This window comes from Sus scrofa, chromosome 7 (genome assembly GCF_000003025.6).
Source record: "Sus scrofa isolate TJ Tabasco breed Duroc chromosome 7, Sscrofa11.1, whole genome shotgun sequence".
NCBI classification, from domain to species: Eukaryota; Metazoa; Chordata; class Mammalia; order Artiodactyla; family Suidae; genus Sus; species Sus scrofa.
The window spans coordinates 12697514-12718648 of NC_010449.5; the positions used below are offsets into that span (position 1 = coordinate 12697514).

Here is a 21135-nt window from a genome sequence, read left to right on the forward strand (position 1 = left end):
ACAACGAATTTGTCAAAGGCCTGTTGATCAAAGACCTGTTGATGGCTGTTGCAGTTTGGAGCTGCAGAGTGTATCAGTGAAAGAGAAAAAACCAGGAGCCCTTAAGGAAGGGCCACCAAAGTGAAGTACTTTTTTTTTTTCCCTCCTCCTTTTTTTTTTTTTTTAATTGAGGTATGTCTGACATATAACATTACATTCATTTCAGTTTACAACATCATGGTTCAATATTTGTGTCCACTGTGACATGCTCGCCACAAGTCTAGCTGCCATATCCTAATGACACCCTAACGACACATCAGGGTGCATCTTTGAGAAAGAACAGTGGAGTGAGAAACAAGAAACGGAGAGGAAAAAGAATCAATGGTGTGGCAAGGACCAGTCTTATTAGCACTTGAAGTTTCAGTTTTGACCCGGATCGGAGAATGGAATGCCAAAGCTTAAAGTACAGGAAATGGACTCAGAGGCAAGGAGAGGTTGGTCAGGAAACGCAAACCATAGAATTCAGAATCACACACAAGAATTGCTGAGCAAGATAAAATCCTAGGAGAGAAGCAGAAAGAGAAGCTGGGGTCTAGCAATAAGCAGAAACGAGAGTCAAGGTGAGAATGGAGCCAGCTGGAATTCACATTTGTAAAGAGATGCGTTCGTTTGTAAAAGCTGTTTCCAAATAGAAAACAGTAAACCCAAGTAGTAAATCAATGTACATACAGAAAGGAAATAAAATATGTGGCATATCCAGTTAAGAACCTTGAAGGGAGGACTAAAACCTAAAAAGACCTTTATTCCTAGAGAAGCGTTCTTTTGATCGAGTCCCCTAAAATTTTCTGTAGGTAAGTCTTTAATGCACCTGGAATATCTCAGATTCTATGGAAGCATAGGCCACAAAGAGCAAAAAAAGTTTCAGGAGTAATAGTTCTTGCCGAACATCTTATTTGCAAATGAGCCCAGGATGATCTGGGGAACTGAAAAAAAAAAAACAAAAACAAAACAAGCACCTAATTTCTCCTTGAAAAGTGTGGCAATGGAGGAACAGAACCCTATTTGCAGGGGGCTCTTAATTCTGAAGCTCAGCTTTGTAAATCATTAGCACTGATGACCAGCTTTTGGCTGGGTTTGGTGGACATGGCAAGATCCTTAGACGGACACATATGGAGTTGTGGGCAATTACGAAATTTCAGTAACTGGAAGCAATTCAGGGAGCCATCATGGGGAGGATAAAAAGGTGATCTGTTCCAGAAAGTCCAAAATAAAGTTGACCCCTGTTATACACATTCATATTCTTCCTACTCTGCTATGCAAATCGGTGAAGTACATGCATGGATATGTATGTTGGCAAGAGACTAAAAACATTTTTTTAAAGACTTAGAGGAGTTCCCTGGTGGTACAGTGGGTTAAGGATCCAGCGTTGTCACTGCTGTGGCTCAGGTTAGATCTCTGGCCTGGGAACTTCCACATGTCAAAGGAGTGCCCCCCCCAAAAAAAAAATTAAAAATTAAAAGTAAAGAAAAGAAAAAAGCACATCTACAACTGAATTATTGATCGTTGTAAATGGTTTCATAATATCAGTGTAGTATTCTTATTATGGGCCACAGGCCATGGCTTTTAGAAATGGTTTTTATTTCATTTAGAAATGTTTCTATTTGCTATAACAAAAGCCAGTGCGCTGGGATGGGATTTGACCTGTGTCTTTGTCCATAAAACAATCCTATAAAATATGTAAACATGAATTCAATTTTCTTTAAGTCAAGAAAAGCAAAAATATGGCTGTCAGAACAAGAACTGCTTTCTGTGGGATATTCTAGTTAAATGAAAGCTATTCAACTTGAATCAATTGCTGTATCCATTCTCCAATACACAGCAGATTTATATTTCAGAAGGTTTTTGACACAGAACAAAATGTTACTGAAATATCTCTTCCATTCCTTTTGTCCTACATAACATTCCAGGGGCTGAACTCCCAACGAGGGGCATATATTTGTCAGCTTCTGTTTGCACTGGTTCTATTCTAATTGGTCTTTGTTGCAAATTTTCCGTTTTGACCCTTTCCTGGCAAAACATTGATATAGACCTTTTGGCTGTGTTACAACTTGTAATACTAATAATAAAAAAAAGAAAAGCTCACATTTTTATTCTGTATCAACTTTAAGTAAGGGCAACTTTTTAAAATAAGCCCTGCTGTTTATATCAATGATAGAACCTACATATACTGTATGCACGTGTGTGTGTGTGTGTGTGTGTGTGTGTGTGTATTTATTTATTTATTTATATAAACACTAGAAACCCAGGGAGAAAATTATTCCAATCCAACAATCCACACATTCCTACCCAAAACCAATCGAGGATTTAAAAGCTAGATCTGAGGCGAGAGACAGGCTAGAACTAGCAGGAACAAGTCTGTACAAGATGCATTCATCCTTCACTGCCTCTGCTCCAGGTCATCCCAGGACTAAGCGTGTGGGCAGATGCCAAGATGGAAAGAATGGGTTGGTGCCTGTTTTCAAGCGTATCTGGGTAAGGACTCAACAAGAGTGAGAGAGGGAGTCGCTGCGCTCAAAGCAACGAAGGTGTGCAATTGCCGGCTGATCAAAGGGCACTTTCAGCAGTTGCATGCCTAAGCCTGAGGCGGCTCACACTCGGTCGGAAAGGGAGCTCAGACAATGGGGAGCTAACACACTGGATCTCAGGGGTGATGTCCAAGAGGAGGTCTCTGGAGCTGGGTGTCATCCTTTAGGGTGGCCCAGAACAAAATGGTGACGCATTATGCCTCCTGGTGAGTTCATATATACTGTGAACGGCACAGACACCAAGTCCCGGGGACTTCCAACGAAGATCCTGGGGCAAGGACGGATGTCCACCAGCAATCTCTGGGACCTGTTAGAGAGAAACATTCTTAGCTTCTCCATCACCAAGCAAAACTCCCCAGCCAGGCTCTAGCGCCTTGGCTCCTAGGAAAACGCTGTCCGGAGACTGAGGGGAGGAGGCCCACAAGAGAGATGGCCTCCGTCTCACGTGCAGAATCCCCAGGGAGGATTCCACGTATAAAATCGAGCGTCTGGAAGACTCAAAGTGAGTCAAGAGTCCAAATATTTCTGAAACCAACAGCACGGTCATCAGCCACCACATGACTTCTGCAAAGACGGAAAAGCCTTCGTCACAGTTACCCTACAGGCTTCTGGCCTCAAGAGATGGATGGTGATTTCTAGAAGACTAACTGCTAGATGTCACAGGACAGCAGATACCCGTCGGGAAAGCGACTCGATGGCCTTTACTGGCTCTCGCCAGACCAGGACGCATAAACCTGATGCTGGATTTGATTTATCACGTGGCTGCATGAGCTTCCTTAACCCTCTTCTGCAGCATCCAGAAGCATGAAGAAGCAGGGACCTATCAATACGGAAATGAGCTATCTGACTGCCACGCCTTCCCATCCCGTGCAAAGAACTTCCCAGAGAAGACGAGATCGGATTTCAAGATTCCATAGACAAGATCAATTCGATTTCCTGATGTTTTTCAACTTGCTGACACTGGTGCATTAAAGGAAATATAGCTTGAGAAGCTCAACTTTAAAGGTGCAGTGGCTGCAAAAGAAAAATCACTCTCTACCTATTCTGTCAAGTTCAGGCTCAGGCACTACAAAAACTCCTAACGTCGAAATGGATGAGGCAATGTTTCCAGGCGCCCTGGGGAGTACGTACATTCAAGGCGCTGTATTCTTGCCTTTCTCCATCTTTCAAGCTCCACCTCGAAACTGCTCTATTGGGCCACTCCAATTAAGCAAAGTCTGAATCTTCAGTTTATAGATTCTGAGACACAGCTGCATACGGCCTGGGGTACCCTGGCTCCACAAATGATGGAGAAGAGCACTGAACTTCATGCCTGTCTGAAAGCCAGAGGGACAGACAGCACAGGCCACATGCATTCTAGCGCTGGGAACCTAGCAAATCAGTCAGCCTCTTGGGTTGATTCTTCCAGGAAATGAAGAGGATACCCTCTGCTCAAGGAACTGTCATGACCATCCCAGGCACCAATTCATCCGAAGCGCTCTGACTCCTAGGATAGGCTATTCTCAGCTGAGGCAGACCCACGACACACCAGATACTTCACGTGGTCTAGATGACTGCGGTTCTTATGGGCTGCACTTACTAAATCAGAGGCTAGAATGGCAAAACACCGCCAAGAGAAAAGGGCAGTTTTGATTACCTACAAGAGAAACAGGAAAACACAGGACTTTCATCCCAGTGACATCTTTGAAGACTTTGCACAGTGAAAATGGCAATGCTTTTAAAAAAAATTTTTTTGGGGGGAAATCCTTTCCTGAAACTTCAGGGCAAAGAGAAAAACTGTACCATTTAGAGATAGAAACTCTGAGATCAGTCAGGTCACTGAATGTTCTCGGCACAGCAGAAGAGCAAACAGCTAGTGTTTGTTCATTTCCATAGATTAATAACCCTCTCTCCAGGACTTAAAGATGATATGAACTGCGACTTCCAGAGTACTGTTTGGAAAAGGCTCATATACACCTGGGCAAGACCCATGTTGCAAGGACACACTCAAAAATATTTTTCTTCATTTCACATTGCTTCTGTACACACATTGGCCTGTTCTAATCTCCAGGATGACCCAAATGGATATAAAGCTTGCTGAGAGGGGAAAAAAAGGAAAGCAGTCTTTCTCTTTTGTATCTGTTTACACGGATTGTTAAAATAGTACATTCATTTGGACGACACTCAGATGGAAAAAATATATATATAAATATAAATATATACATATATAAATATATATAAATATAAATATATACATATATAAATATATATATACATATAAATACATGTATATATATATATTTATATATGTATATATATAAAAAACCTGTTTCTTCTGAGGAGCCAAGAAAGGTACAAAAGGTTACTGAAGCTTCAATAGAACAGGAAAGCCAAAATAAAACACCAAATTTCAGGCTTAGATGCTATCCCTGTATTTCCCTCAAATGCGATAGAAAGCAACATTTTATGGAAAGAAATTGTTAAATAAGTAACCAGATTATCTTTTCCCCTGTCAAAAAATAATAGATAACTGTCTTATGGGCCTATGACCACTTATAAAAGGAAAACAAAACAAAACAAAAACCTCCTGCGAATCTTAGGAAAAGTGTCAGATCAGGCACCAGAGGCAGCAACCAAAAGGAAACATTCTTTTCACAGCTCCTTAAATAAAGATGGGCTCCTGCGAAAGCCACAAGTTGGGCTCATACTTCTCAAGAGTCTGGGTCCCAGTGATCAAGGCCGCTCCAGTGGTGAACTGGAAATGGAGCCTTGGAAAGGGGAAGAGCAAGCAAAACAAAATTCATCCAGAGTCCTTTCCGCTCCCACTTGGAACCTTCCAGAACACAGTGGAAAGGCTATGAGGTGCCGCAGTGGATAAGAGGCCCAGGACTTGGTTTCCAAGCCAGACGTCCTCCTCCATACTTGTCAGATCCGCCGTGGGAAGCATAAAGACCCTCACGTCAACGATCACAAATGGACATCCTCCACCTGGAAAAGGTATTTTCACTTAACTACCAACAGGGCAACTTCCGGACAAACTCATATGCAGGAGAAGAGGCACCACCTCAAAGGAGAAGGTACCTTGTGGTCGCACTGTCCTCCCACTCCCCTGAGCAGGGTCATGCAGAAGAGGGTTCAAGGCTTCCCTGTCCAGGGGGCACGGTACCCTCTCTTGACCAACCCTGCCTTAAGACTCCAGAACGCCTCTCTTCCAGATAAAATGATCTCCTCGGGAAAATTAGGCTGCCAGGAACTTTGACCTGAGTTGGAGCGCGAGGTCGCAAGAGCCCCACGGGACACGAATGGAGGCAGAGGCCAGGCGTCAGGAGGTGAACCTCAAATCCACCCATTCATCCCACCCGACAGTGGTGTTTCTAAGAATCCTCTCATGTAATCGAGAGCCAACGGGAACTGTTTTCATTACAAAGAAAGACAGTTTGGGACACTCAAAAACAAAGCAATTTTGTTCCTGTGTTAAAGTTCAAAAAGAATACTGTTTGGCGTGTTTTTAAGTATAGTATATAAAACTGAAAAATCATGGAGCAAATCCAGCATTGCATTCCATGTAGCTTTTGTTCTGGAACATTCATCCTTGGGCCTTTCCTGTCCTCCTTTCCTTCTCCTGAGCACCAGCCTTCTCACACTTTGGTCACCTTTATCACCCACTGTGGGATGCACGAAGCTGCTCAAACCAACAGATGCCACAGCGTTTTCCACCACTGTGGTCCACTAGGCCCCAGGCTGCTTCCAGACCACAGACCTAGAAGTCAGAATCTATAGGAATAGGTGGAATCCCATCCAATTTGTATCATAAACAATAAATAAACAAATATAAGTGTTTCCCTACAATGCGGATGCTTATGCTACAAACTGGATGCGATGAGCCAGACTGGTGGAGGCGAGGAAGTGGATATCAAGGAAGGGGAACAGCATGAGTAAAAGCTGGAACATAACATGAAAAGGCAAGGCGCTTCAAAGGAGGACATGCTAATGGATGCAGTGAATAAGAGGCAACAGATGAGTGACAGGGCCCGAGAGTAAGCAAGGGGCCCAAACCTGCTGAGCTAGGTTAAGAATTCTGGACTTCATGAAAATTCAGGCAGGGGTGAAGGAAGAGAGAGATGCAAACAGATGGCTAACAGCAAGAAATGTTCATTTTAGCTTCAGAAAGGAAAATGGGTTGGACCAGAAAAGGCGCATACCTAGAAAGGCCATTTAGGAGGGGACAGCAGATCCCCAACCACCGCAATGCAGCTGGGCCACTGGCCCCAGTTCGGACCTGGAGACCTGTCCCCTGGAAGCTCCAGACCCAAGGATCTCTCCCCAGGGAAGAGCTGCAACAGCAAGGGAAGCCGAGCAGCAGTGGGCTCCTCTACTCTAATCCAGATAAAAACCAAACCCACGGCACCCACTCCTCAACAGGGGGCCTGTCGGACTAAGTGAGCAGCAAGTGTGATGAGCCCAACCCAGGATCCTCGGAGAAGAGTCCGACTTTGCCAGGCCTGAACCCCTGACTGATCTCCCCAGGTCCATGTGAGGGAGGCTGCCTGCCTCTAGCACGGTCCCCATGGCAGAGTTCCCGGAGAGAAACGGGGGTCCAGAGGGCAGAGAACCCCAAAGGTGGGCAGAGGTAGACTTGACACCTCGGAAGCTGACCCAAGGTGAATCAAGGTCAAGGAGGGAGAGGCAGGAGTTCCTGTGTTGTGGAGAAGTGGAAATGAATCCGACTAGGAATCATGAGGTTGAGGGTTCGATCCCTGGCCTCGCTCAGTGGGTTGAGGATCCGGCGTTGCCGTGGGCTGTGGTGTAGGTCGCAGACTTGGCTCGGATCTGATGTTGCAGTGGCTGTGGTGTAGGATAGCAGCTCAGCTCTGATTTGACCCCTAGCCTGGGGACCTCCATATGCTGCAGGTGCGGCCCTTAAAAAAAAAAAAAAAAAAAAAAAGGAGGGAGAAACAGGTGAGAAGGGGGAGTGGCAAGGAGCCCCTCAGTAAGAGAACAGCCCTAGGGTCCCACAGTGAATAGGAATAGTTCCCAGGGGGTACGGAGGACAGACACGAGAATGCGCCCAGCCCAGCTGAGCTGCCGGCCACCTGGTACAGGACATGAGCCACGGTAACCTCCCCTCTTCCTTCCAGGCTGGCCCTGGGTACGACCACAGAAGAAAAGAGAGACATCCTACAGAAGCTCTTCATACAGCAAAAAGTCACATAATCCCAATAAAAGAAAATCACGCTGGGGAAACAGCTGCAGCCCATGTGACTTTAAAATTTAAAGATCAGTATTTAAAACATATAAAGGGCACTAAGACACAGGTTAGGAAATATCAAAGACTCCCTTTTGCTCATTGTGTAAAAGGAAATTAGTAAACAAGCACCTCTGGAAACATCCTCTGACTGAGTGGGATCCAAGGAATTCAAATTTTAAAACCAAGAAGCCTAATAAATGAGCCAAAAAAGACCACCCACCATCAATCAGGTTGAAGCAAGACTCAGTCATATATCATCAGTTACAACGTAAATGTTGTCTTTCAGAAAGCAATTCACAGCCAGGCCCCTCTACCTCAGGAATTAATCTTCTGATGTGATCACGTCCTAAGAAAATACTTAAGGGTACAAAGGTGCTCACTGCAGCTTTTTAACAGCAAACAATCAGAAACAAACTCAAGGGTCCCCAAAGAGAAAACTTAAAGAAAACAGCTCATAGGATAGTATATAATCCTTGCAAAGGATAGCTGTACAGTCAAGACGGAGAACGTGTATGGTAAATGGAGAAAGCAAAGTGAAAAAAAGATACATGTTGTATTGTCAAGAATTAAACGACAACATCTAAGCTAAGTGTGATGTGTGGTCCGAGACAGTGGAATCAAAGGGAACTTTTGCTTTTATTGGCGTTCTCTTATTGTAAAATATAGGCAAGAGATGTTTAAATGTAATATTGCTTTTCATTGCATAGCAGCAAACACCCTCTTCCGTGGAGCCCGTCGGTCGGCCTTTAGGAGAACATTACAGCCAGATCAGTGGATGCCCAGGCTCTCCCCAGTTTCAGTGGTCCATGTGGGATTCAGACCTGCCCATGAGGGGCTCTGAAGGGCTCCTACCATGAGTACCTGCAAAGACGCAGCTCTTTTCTTTGCTCTTGTTTTGTTTTCGTTTTTGGTTTTTTTCGCCCTTAAATTCTACACCTTCCCCCTCTTTCTTTCTCTTCAATCACACATTGAGATCCTATCCTTTGCAATATGTAGGGATGCCTCACTTGATCCTTCCAACAGTCCTGTAAGACAGATGTCATCCTTCCCATCTTACAGATGAGAAAACTGAGAATCGCAGAGTTAAGAAATGTGGCCCAGGACACACAGCCTGGAGCCAGAGCCAGAATTCAACCCTCCATCTCCCTGTCTTCAAAGCCCTCACTGTTAACCGACTGCCTCTTCCCTTCGTTCTGCCTGTGAAACACATAAAACAACAAAACACTCTTAAATGTCACCTCTTCTATTTGCACCAGCTGCCTAACAACGCTATTCAATGAGTCAAGAGACATCAGGAGAAACTGCTTACAAATTAACCAGAAAGACAAGGTAATGCGACCCACACTGATTGAGAAAACCTGTGCAGAAGAAAGAAGGAATTGCCCCGAGCCTCAAATCGGCACCTGCAGGGAAAACCAAAAAGCATCCAAAGGATTTCTATTTGCAAATTAAAAGCAGAATGTGACCCTTGATGCTACTGCAAGAGCAGAGCTTCTTGCAAAAAAATTATTCCATAATTAGCACAGAGATTCCTTCCAGTGGTAATACAGCCACTCCAGAAATGGATGTTGTTTGGGGCATGGTAGAAAGAAGAGGAAAGAGAAGCAGGGGAGTAATAAGGTCTGAAACTCATAGAAAAGGCGTGATAGATGATTGTAGGCACCCCTTATGACTTCCTTTATAAATAATGACACAATAATAGCCAAAAATGTAAATTCTAATTAAATACAAAACCGAACAAAGTCAAACAACAGCAAATGATGTTTGACAGACCAAAGGTCTCCAGGCGGGAGGGGTAGGGGGAGAGGTGGGAGCCCAGGAGAAGAATTACAATAAAAGCTATTCATGGAACTGTGCCCTGGTAGAGACAGAAGGGGCCTGAGTGGTGGTGTCATTCACCCACTTCCTTGACTGTACATGGGGAAACTGAGGCCCAGCAAAGGAGAGTGAGGGAGGGAAGGGCCAGGGCACCCCCTGGCAGGGTGGTTAAAAGAAACTCGGTCTCCCCAAACACCAGGGCAACAGCTTTCCTCCACGCCACCCTCACACCCTCACACTTCGGTGTTCCAGGAAGCCACTCCATTTGCAATCTCATTTTGAAAAAAAAAAAAAAAGCACTGAATATTCTATAAATATTAAATTCCTTTTTCATAATTTTCAAACGCACAGGGGCACACTGGAGGAAAAAAAAAAAAAAAAGATGACGACGACAACGAAGAAGAAGCCTGGTTTTGATTTCTTTTGGAAAACGGCACACCGCTCCGAGTTTAACCTCGGATTGAGTGAAATATTAACAGGCCATATAATGGTTTCAGTGTTCCTTCAGTAAAGCTAAACAGAATTCGAAAAACACATCCCCCAGGCTTACCGTGGAGTTTCTGGAGCACACATTAAACTCAACGCTCCGCTCAACAAGCCCATCACTGTTAAGTAACTCATCAGAAAATAAAGAGGGAATTACCAAAGGGGAATTGCCAAGCAATTAGTTCTCTGCAGCAGATGACATACAACTGTTGTAAGGGGAGGAGCTTCCCCGTTAGTCATATGTCAGAGTCAGAGCCTCCTAATCTGTAAATAAAAATGCACCACATATGATCACAGCTGGGCTGTAGGCTGGGGCTGCCAGGCTAGAGCATGGAGAGTAAATCGCAAATCCTTCTGTTCTGTGTGTTTAGCAAGCAAGACTTGCCTCTGAAGGCATTTTTTTTTTTTTTTTATAAACACCCGTGGTAATTTTCTTTCTTTCTTTTTTTTTTTAAATGGCAGTGTACTTGACACAACAGAGCGATTCTGTATTTCTATACGCTACGTTGGTAGTTCTCCTTCAACGGAAGAAAGGCAAACTCTTACTTTCCCCTGGGCAGACTAAGAGAAAAATGGTCTTTCCTCTCTATTCTGTGACATGAGTGAGAGAAGATTTATCCACGGGTCCGGGGAAGGTGAGAAAATGAGGCTGGGAGGGGCGGGGACCGGAGGGGACCCCAGCTCTGAGCTTTGAGGGCTGCCAGGACTGAAGGGTGACCTCCTTTCCCCGCACATTTTGTCCTGGGCGTTGGGACTTAGCGCCACCCACCCCCACCCCCATCACCACCACCTATCAAACAGGAATGAGTTCCTATCGGCCAAATCTTGCAAGCTGAGTGTTGACCCAGTGAAGCTCTTTCAAGAGTCAAAAGTTCATCACCTCACTGGGCCTCTGGATGCCAAACATTTGGAGCCCAACTTAAGCCAATCCCCGGAGACTCAGATAAGCATATGCCGCTGTCATCATTTTCTTCAATTAATAATTATTGAAAGTGCATAGGGATCTCAGGGAGGTATGAGGAAGAGTGAAAGAAAGAGAGTAAACACCGCAAAGACAGCTCGTATGTGACTTCGAAGGGACAGGCGAGCAGCGCAAAGGGAAGCTCATTGCTGTGAACCTTCTCGGATTCTGACCCTTAAGAATGTCTGTTATGAGTCTTTAACTGCTCCTCTGCCATGGGTCTTTAACTGCTACTCCTGGGCACGCCTTGCCTTCTGGACTGGACTATAAGCTTCTTAGGGACAGGGCTAAGGTCTTGACAGCGCACAGAGTACAGGCTAGGGTCCAGCGTGACTCTACCACTTAATAGCTGGGCAGTCTTGGGCAAATTACTCACCCTCTCTGTGCCTCCGTTTCCTCATCTGTGAAATGGAGATAAGAGCAGTGCCTGCCCGCAAAGGACTGCAGTGAGGATGAAAAGAGTTAATACCCAGACGTATGGACTACTGATCATTTCCTGTAAGGGCCACGCTGGATGCTCATTAAATATCTGCAGGCAGCATGGTCTGACCACTGGAGTTGTGGAGTTGTTGTCTCCTTCCCATCACTCCTGTCCTAACCTTCTTGTCTTTTATGAGAGGCAGGTAAGTCATAGACTCATTCTGGACCATTTAGACAGCCCACCGAAATAACTCAAATCAAAAGCAAAACAAAACAAAACAAAAACCTCATACAATCCTCAAATAGTCTCTAATTACATCAGGAAAGACTCCCCAGTGACAGCAAAATAACTGATAATTTCCAGCCTTCCCCTTCACTTTGAGCCATGGAGTCTTAGGATCTTTCTCGCCAGAGCCAAGGCTCACTAAAAAATTCTGTATTTTCTATTAAGTAGAAATAAGCTAAATTGTTTGGAAAGCTGTGGCTAGAAGCTGGAAGGAAATACAAACACATGTACGCACAAACACACTCATCACATTAAGAGTCCACAATAAAGGTAGGAGCCACACCCACGTTAATGTGATTTATCACAGTAAGTAAATGAATTGCCACAAATGAACAACTGCTCCAGAGTCAAACAGGATTTATGCACATCACAAGAGATGAATACATGCACGGTGGAAAAGATCAAAGGCAAGGCTGGAAATTGTTACTATGTACAGGGCTTCCCTGAAAATCTTCTTAATAAAACTGTTTAGAGGAAAATAGAGGGATCATTTGTTTAAATGAAAGGAGATACTACTGCATGTGCTGAATTTCAAAAGCAGCATTCATTTTCATACACACACATTAGATCTGGCTAATATTAGCTCAAGTTTCCATTTTGTTTGAGGTCTTAAAGAATATAGGTGTCAACAAGATTCCGCTGAGCTGAAGTTCAGCCCTCAGTTTCCAAGGTGCCTGAGCATCTAGAGAAGACCCCCCCCCCAATTATCCCAATTATCCACCCATTCATCATCCCAATTTCTCCACCACCCTCCCTTAAACAGGAAACATACAAAGGCTGTATGTAACACACCAGCCTCCCATCTCTGCTGCCCTACTTACTGCCTCGTACCTTCTCGCTGCGTAGTCCACCTGGGATGACGTCATCGTGATAGGTACCCATCCCTGCCTGCCTGTCAAACTTGCTGCCAGGCACAAGAACCCAAAGCCCAATCTCAATCACTTTTATGCCAATGGCTCCTCCAAATTTATCTCCAGACCGGACCCCTCAGCAAGTTTATTCCCACACTTTCTACCGTCTGCCAGGCTCCAGCAACTCAGAAATCCATCAGCACCTGGGCTTCCATCAAAATGGCCTTGACAGTGACATACCGCACGCTTGCTATTGTGGTCATCCTCCCACTCTGTCCATCTCTTCCCACAGACATGCTAACCAGCCTTGAGGGTTCAACTCCAACAGCCCCTCCTTCTCGAAGTCTCTTCTCCTCATCCTACTCAGCATCATTCTTCTGCATTCCTTCTGTGTTAGAAGCTACCCCAGGGAGGACAACCCGCCCCATTCTGCTTTGTATTAGTTATTATTTCAGAGCATTTCTCCTTTCCCCTCCTTGGCCACGAAAAACATAACCTCTTTCTGTTAGCTTTTACTTCCTCTGTGCAGTAGTATAAAAAATACACGGTGAATAAATGAATGAATCATTTCTTTACAGAGACAGTGCCTGTGAACGAGGCAGGTTCTAACTTGCTATAGGGATATCATCTTTATAAAATAACCAGCACCAGAAACAAGTGTGACCCGGGTTTTGTTTTAAAACCTTTACGAGTCTAACAGAGTACAACATGAGTGATACTGTTTTCCTGCCCACGTTTAGCCATCAATTGTGAGGCCTGTAATGAGGCCATTATTTATGCAAAATGTTTAGCTAATGCTTCTGAGCTCCCTTTAAATGCAATCCTAGAAAATGTCAGCTGCTTAAAACTCAAGGTGACTCCGCACTACTGTGTCAGTAATACAATACGAGTATTCATACCACACATAGGCTTGCTTAATACACTATAAAAATGTGGACCTCTTCTCAATAAGGTACACATATTGACTGAGAGATCAGGATGGTTTGCTGCCTGTTTTTTGTTTGTTTGTTTTCACAATAAAATTCTTGAGACATTCCTGTTTTAACCCATGACTCTCTTTAAACACCGCAGGTTTAAAAAAAATTGCATGTGTATGGACCACACATGCAAGTACGCTATTTTCCCCCTAACTTAAATGTGAAGATTTTCCGCCTAAAATGGATCCTACCCCTAAGAAAGAAATTAGTAGTAAGACATCACACCCCCTTTTGACAGAGCTAACATTTGCAGACCGTAATGACGCTTACCTTGGCACATAACTCTGGAGTTATTCTATTTCCTTTTTCAAAATGCCCCCCCCAACCCACAGCCCATAAAATGCAAAGTTCCCAGTTCCGTATTTCACAAGGATATAATGTGTGTAATAACTTCCTCCCTCCCCTGCTCCCCCCCACAGGACTTTACTGACTCCTCCCACTTTTGGAGGCACAGCACTTCTGGCATTCAACTCACTTCATTTATGCCTGCAAGTCATCAGTTTACCCTACAATATAAAAACAACATATATGAATGAAACTTCACACCCAAAACCCCCCCTCAAAAAACCCACCAACATATATGCATCCGGTGTCAGTAAGAGAGGTAAACAAACACAAAATTCAGAAAAAAATAAATACAAGGCTCATTGGCTTTGCAGAGCTACAAAAGATTACAAGGGAGCTCCCGTCGTGGCTCAGTGGTAACGAACCCGACTAGTATCCATGAGGATGCAAGTTTGATCCCTGACCTCAATCAGTGGGTTAAGGATCCGGCATTGCCATGAGCTGTGGTGTAGGTTGCAGATGAGGCTTGGATCTGGCATTGCTATGGCTGTGGTGTAGGCAGGTGGCTGCAGCTCTGATTCGACCCCTAGCCTGGGAGCCTCTATATGCTGCGGGTGCAGCCCTAAAAAGACCCCCCCCCAAAAAAAAAAGGGCTACAGAGTTGGTCCAAAGACCAAGGTACAGGGATATTTACTTATTCCTAGTCATGTATGTTCGAGGCACAACCATCACCAAACAAGAACGTTACAATCACCCCATCACATGATCACAATGAGAGCTTATGTTCATAGGTCATAAACCATATACCAATTACTATTCTGCCCAGTGTACAAATATTATGTCATTCCGTCCTCATAGCAGCCCTAGAGAAAGAGCTGACATTATCTCCACCTTACACATGAAACTGAAGCATAGAAAGGTTACAGAACTGCCCGAGGTCACTGCGGCAGCTCTAGATTTTAAATCTAGAAGGGCTGGTTCCAGACCCTCAAGCTCTTACCTCAGATACCATGGAATTTATATGGAACTTCAGAACTGGGTCTCAGGGGCACAGAGGGGGCTCTTTATTTAAAGTCATCTAGTGAATCGGTTTTAAAATGAACATTTGGACAAAGCAAGTAAACACCTTTTAAAAATGAGCTGAGGCGTTCCCACCATGGTGCAGAAGGCTAAGGATCTACAGCAGTTCCTGTGGCTGCTGAGGCTAGGGTTCCACACGGGGCCTGGTGTCATGGGTTAAGGGTCCAGTGTTGCTGCAGCTGTGGTGTAGGTTGCAGCTGTGGCTTGTATTCGATCCCTGACCTGGGAACTCCTATATGCCTCAGGTGCGGGCAAAAAAAAAAAAAAAAAAAAAAAAAAAAATCGGCTGAAAATCCAGATTTGGGGATGGGAAGTTTGGTCAAAGTGGACCTTGCCTCTCACAGAGTAAGGAAATAGAGCATGACTCAGGAAGTGCCGCCCAGAGACCACCCCATGCAGCCATTCCCAAAGCCGACAACATCAGACCATTCAGGTTCATGTGGATCCAGAAGGTCTAGGGTGGAGTCCCCATTCTATTTCTTTTTTCACCACTCCCGGTGCTTCTGGGGCCCAGCCAGGCTTGGGAGCCACTGAACTAAGCTATTTCCACAGCCTGGAGCAGGACGGCTCCCGAGGCAAATAGAACCAGGGGAGGTATTTCACAATCTCCTTCAGTTGCGAAGACCAGGGTTCCCAAGCCCTTGCTGCCCCCACGTCTAACTAACTTTTCCATGCTCTCCCGACTCCACTTAGGCAGTTTCCTCGTCTTCTCTGCAACTCAGAACCATGAGTCATCAACCCTGCCTATACCCTGTGTCTGCCTGACTCTCCAGGTCAAAAAAATGCACTGTGCACGAAGAAATCAGGAAGTTGTAAAATCCGAACAGACACAGAGGAATTCAAGATCCAACAAACACTGGTTGCTACTGAACAAACAAGCCCGTCTCCCCACACACGGGCCACACTCCACCAAGAACCAAAAACGTGAAAACCTTGACTTAAGAGAGCTATTGGGGAGCAAAACATTTCTCACCGGCTTTCGGTACAAGGGACACAGCATATGGCCGGGCTCGAGCCCAACACACGACAATCAGCCACTGCAAAGTCAAACGTGGACCACTTCCTAAACCAAAGAAGTCAAAAAGAGAGATCCTTCGAATCCGAGTTTGAAAAAAACCTCGGCGATGTCTCCAATTCCCACACATACGGTCTGCAAAGATCTTCCACGGCTACAAAGGGCGCAAACGTGGCCAGTAGGACATCTTCCCACGTCAGGCTTTATCCTCGGATGGAAACTAGAGAGCAAGGCAAAACTCTCACCTGATGTGAGACACACTTCCCTGCCGCGGACGAGGAAGAGGGGACCGCCACCGCTGCCGCCACCGCCGCCGCCGCCGTCCGACGATGACAGACAAATCTGCAGCTTGAATGGGACACCCTGGCGATCTGCTGCACGATCGGCCTGCAAGGGTCCGGGGGATGCAGAAGAGGAAATCCAAAATGAAAAACAGAACACGTGGCCTTAAGAACCATTTCCACCTGAAGGCGTCCAAGCACTGACATCTAAATTTGAAGAACATCACGTTTTGCATGGTGTTCTGAGAATCACACAGCTACCAGCCAGCGCAAAAGGCAGGTCTGGTTCTATTCCATAGGGCTCGGAGGGAGGCCAACACACACAAAAAAAGGTCATTCCTTCAATCAAATTAAGAGCGTGGTCGCCCCATGTGCGCCAGCTACTGTCATGCTTTTCTGTAATGATTCTAACCAATCACCTCATAAACACATCAGAGTAATCACAGGACAATCAGGTGAAAATGGGCATGGATTGAATAGTAATTGAGCCAGAGTCTAATTTTCATGAGGCATATATTATACCATCAACATGCAACCTGAGGGAGAATCATGAAACACCACAGTTATTAGCACACCAGTCTAATGGGATAGAAAGAAAAAGAATCGAATGCAGGAAAAAAAAAAAAAATTTTAAGTATGCACAGACTCACTAGACTTTCCGCTAAACTGTCAATGATTTAATTACTGAATGTATGTCTACTTGACTTTCATTCTGCCACAACATCCTGTTCATGGTTAAGGAAAAATTACCCACTGTATGATGAATGAGTGAATCTGTGAATGGATGAATGAAAGAGAGAAAGAATCAAGCTTCCATATACCTTTCCATCAGGGAGCTTGGTGCTTGTAGTAGTTTTTGTGAGGTAAAGACCTACGCATAGAAATGGAAGAAGGTGAGGACTTGAACGGCTCACATAGGTGCCAGCCCTATCTCTTCAAAAAATATTTTAAAATACTGGTGGTTCCCAACTGTCCACATTACATGGAATCGGTAGCACTGTTATTATAAAAGACTCCCCCAACTGGTCATGGCTGGGCTGATTTTTTAGTCTTTGATTACTGGAGCTGATCTGCATATTTGTTTAGGCTGGTTTTAAATTTAGTTTGGGTTTCCTAAGCCCACGCCAGGTAACAGTAGGAAGGAGAAGGCCCAGGATTATATTGGGTGTCAGAAAGAAACTATTCTGGAGCTATGAATATGATCTCCAATGTGAATAATCTGTAAACAGGTAAGTGAGCCAATTATCCTTGGGTACATGGCAACACATCTCATGATTATTTTCATCCATACACACTCACTATTTTTAAGAGCACAGCCCAGCTGGAAAGGAAAATAATTTCGATTGCCTTCCAACACTTTTCAAAGTAATGAACAGTAGCCAAAATAGGCTTCCTTCAAGCTAACCCATTCACCAAGTATTTATTTAAGCATCTACTGCATGCCTGGGACCTAGAGGCAGAAGTAAGGTTTCTGGGCCTTGGTTTCCCCACAGGTAATCAGTAAGCGTTAAGGAAGAAGAAAGCTGTTCTGGACTGTAACATCCTTGAAGTCCTTAGCAGACACTATCCCTCCGTTAAGAAGTTTGTTGAGTTACAAATATAAATAGGGGTCACGTTAAATAGAAGCGCACAGAATTCCGTTTACTCTCACACAGTACATGTTTTAAGGGGTGGGGTGATCCTGGTGTTATCTAGTAACGTCGTTTTCAAATAAGGCATCAAAATACTTGATCATCATTTGTGAACAAGGTGCGGGGACCAGGGATTTGCAGAGTGCTTGCGTTATGAGCTAACAGTTGAGAGAGTGCTGGCTTGCAAATCGACGTGTGCACACACAATCCTATTTACATATCACCTGGCAGATAAGGTTTTATAGAGTCCAAATTACAGTCTCTGCTCAAGTGCAGAGAACAGTCAAACATGAGGCAAAGGCTGTAAAATATTAATTCACTCTCGCATTGGCATGCCTACTTATTTCAAAAGCACTTGTGTTGCTACACTAGTTAGAGTAATTAAGAGTTAAGACAACTTGCTGTGTTCCATCAGAGAAGAAACGCAAGAATAAAGGCAAAGCAGAGTGGATTTGTTGCAACAATAATATACGAGAAAATCGCTTACAGACTTATACAATACATATCCACTAAAGAAACGGAATACTTAATATTTTAAAAGCCCAGCAGAGCAACGTAACACAATATTACTAATAGTGGAATATTACTAATAGTGGAAGATTAAATGGCCTAAATAATACTAATGTGAAAGTCAGTAATGAGAAGAAAATATAGAAATAATATAAATACAGAAGATACTATAAATACTTCAGGGAGAGGAGGCCAAAGCTCAGGGTGTGATAAAGGACAATGTGCCATGCACAGTGACACACAAAAAAATTTCTTTGACTGTTAGAAGCGTAAATGTTTACAGCTCAGCAGCTATGACAATTAGCACTAAAAACTTCTGCTAAACAACTCGTTCAAACCGTGTCAGTTAAAGAGGACCTAAGTAGAGAAAAAGGAGTTCTCAGCCCAAATCTAAACACCATAATCAGGGGAAACCTCTGCCCTCTCAAGTCTCAAATTCTGATTCCACTACAATGAAACCTCTGAAAAGTCATTTTCAGGTTAAGGATACAAATTTGCTTACACCATAGCCATTATCATCACATTTTCATTACTCCACAAATGGGATGCATTAAAAGTTATAAAAAAAAATCAATGAAACATTTCTGCTAACCTCCAATATGTCAAGGAGAATATACTGCTTGTTTTTTTTTTTTTTTTTTGTCTTTAAAAGTTCTAAACTTGTTTTAGTATATTTGAGACGGTAACCTGTGTTACAGATATGTATAGTACATGAGTATGAAAAGTTCAGATTTATAAGGCTTATACTATACATTACTATACTGATGAAGACAAAAATATATAAGTTATGGAGTAAGAAAAAGAGCTCTAAAAACTATTTCCATAGAGATTATTTACCTAAACCTTTTTATCACTCCTGCAATTTTAAGAATTTACATGTTTTTAAAACCTTGCTCCAAATACAACTCTTTCAGCCAACATTTAAAAACATTCTCTAAAAGTAGCACTCAGTATACTCGTTATTATACCATCTCTTAAAGAACTTTGGCGTGAGGATTTTGTTAAACTGGACTAAATGAAACTAAAATCCGAACAGCATAATTGAGGACTACAAAATTCATTCTTAAAAAAAAAAAAAAAAAAAAAAGCAGCAGCAGCAGCTCTGTGTGGAACGCCCTAGAACAAAAATGATTTTCTCTTTGGGATTTCTATGATTTATTATTTTCAATGCTTTCTACAAATTAAGGAGAGCCTGATTCTCATAACCTCGGAAGTATGAGCAAAACTAAGTCTGTTCTTTGAAGCAGTTAAGCTGCACATATCAAAAGATGAAAAGCAAGAGAAATCAAATCGTCCATGTCCCCCATAAAAATACTCTTCTGTCTTGCTGTACTATGTCATCTTACATATGCAGGTATTGAAGCTTTTCAGAGCCTAAACTATGTGTTACTGGCAGACAACTACAGTTTAGAAGAATTAACATTCACTCCTACCTTTACTAGATTTCAGGCTTTTAGTAAAAACATGTTTATTGACTAACTTCTCATAGGAAACAAAATGAGCCGGTGTTACCATGCGTTAGTCATCAAAAACTGTCATTCAAGGTAAGTGCAAACATAAAATCCACTTGACATTTCAGAATGGAAAAAAATAAAGGCACATTATACAAATGGAATGTGAATCAAACCCTGTAACGACAACAAAACCAGGAGTCACAGAAACATGCTTATTAATATTTTAATAATCTCTTAAGGCTGGCCTTTCCCAGGACTCCCAGACAACTGAGTTAGGTATGTTGAAACATAAGGTGAGCTACAGACATTTCACATATAACCCGATGGCTAAAGAGTTCGAATCTTTCTTCAAGGATAAAAGACAATTCAGAGGCCCTGAAGCCTTGGTCTAATATTTCTGATAAAGGATCACATCTGTTTACCAAACCCTCTTAAAACGAAATCCAGAAGGGAAAATACTGACTTTCACAGTTCCCAATCAAGTACATGGTTCACACTTATTTGAGCATGATTTTATTTCTGCACTCAAAAACACAGGTTCACATTTGGCTACAAATAAAGCGATTTTCTGCATACTGTAAAATATAATCCAGGACCTCCAACTTAGCTGTGTAAAACTTAAAAACTTCTGTGCTTTTATTTTATCTCCTTGCCTCCCCATCTATTTATCTCCTAGAAATGATAGCTCATTTTTAAACACAGCAAAGCTTAATCTGAGTAGGCCACAATCCAGTGACCAACTGCATAAACTCACTAAATGGTAGAAACTCATAAACTCCCTGTGAGGAGGGGTGAGTCGCTCTCTGAATCCTAGCCCCAGAGGAAAAAAAAAAAAAAAAAAGATTTACCAATTTACCTGCGGGGCTGTAAGCCTGTTCCTACTAGCAGACATTATTATTCTTAATTATTTTTTTCTTTCAAATAGGAGTTATTAAAATGCTCCCTTCTGATTTGGATTGCCAGAGCAACACACAGCTTTAGCAACCAAAGCTACTTTTCTTTGTCCCGCCCAACAGTATTCTTTTGCTTGGCTTAGTGGGCTTACTAAGGTGATCCCCTAATGCAAAAAGCACAAGGCTGGCCTCTAAATTATTAAGTGCTCATTAAATTATATCCCCAAATAGAGCGCAAGCTGTTTATCGTGCAAAAGCACCAGACCTTATCAGTCTACCAGCTATAGGCCTGTGTCCTCTCCAACCTGAGACAAAAAATTTTTCACTTACCACCACAGGCCCTGAAGTCCAAGTTAAGAATGAAGACATTCAGAATGGCTGCCTACTACTGCTGGT

At 43.3% G+C, this 21135-nt stretch overlaps 1 protein-coding gene across 6 annotated transcripts in view; it reads right to left on the bottom strand.

Annotated features, from left to right (window-relative positions):
• Positions 1-21135, bottom strand: part of ATXN1 (ataxin 1) — a 430913-nt gene that overhangs the window by 397576 nt on the left and 12202 nt on the right. For 5 of the 6 annotated variants that reach the window (XM_021099774.1, XM_013977443.2, XM_013977445.2 and 2 more), the window contains exon 2: positions 16216-16357. The gene's annotated coding sequence lies outside the window, so the exon portion shown is untranslated. Of the gene's footprint in view, positions 1-16215; positions 16358-17072; positions 17123-21135 lie in introns of all 6 variants that reach the window. The other variant, XM_013977447.2, reaches the window with a different exon arrangement.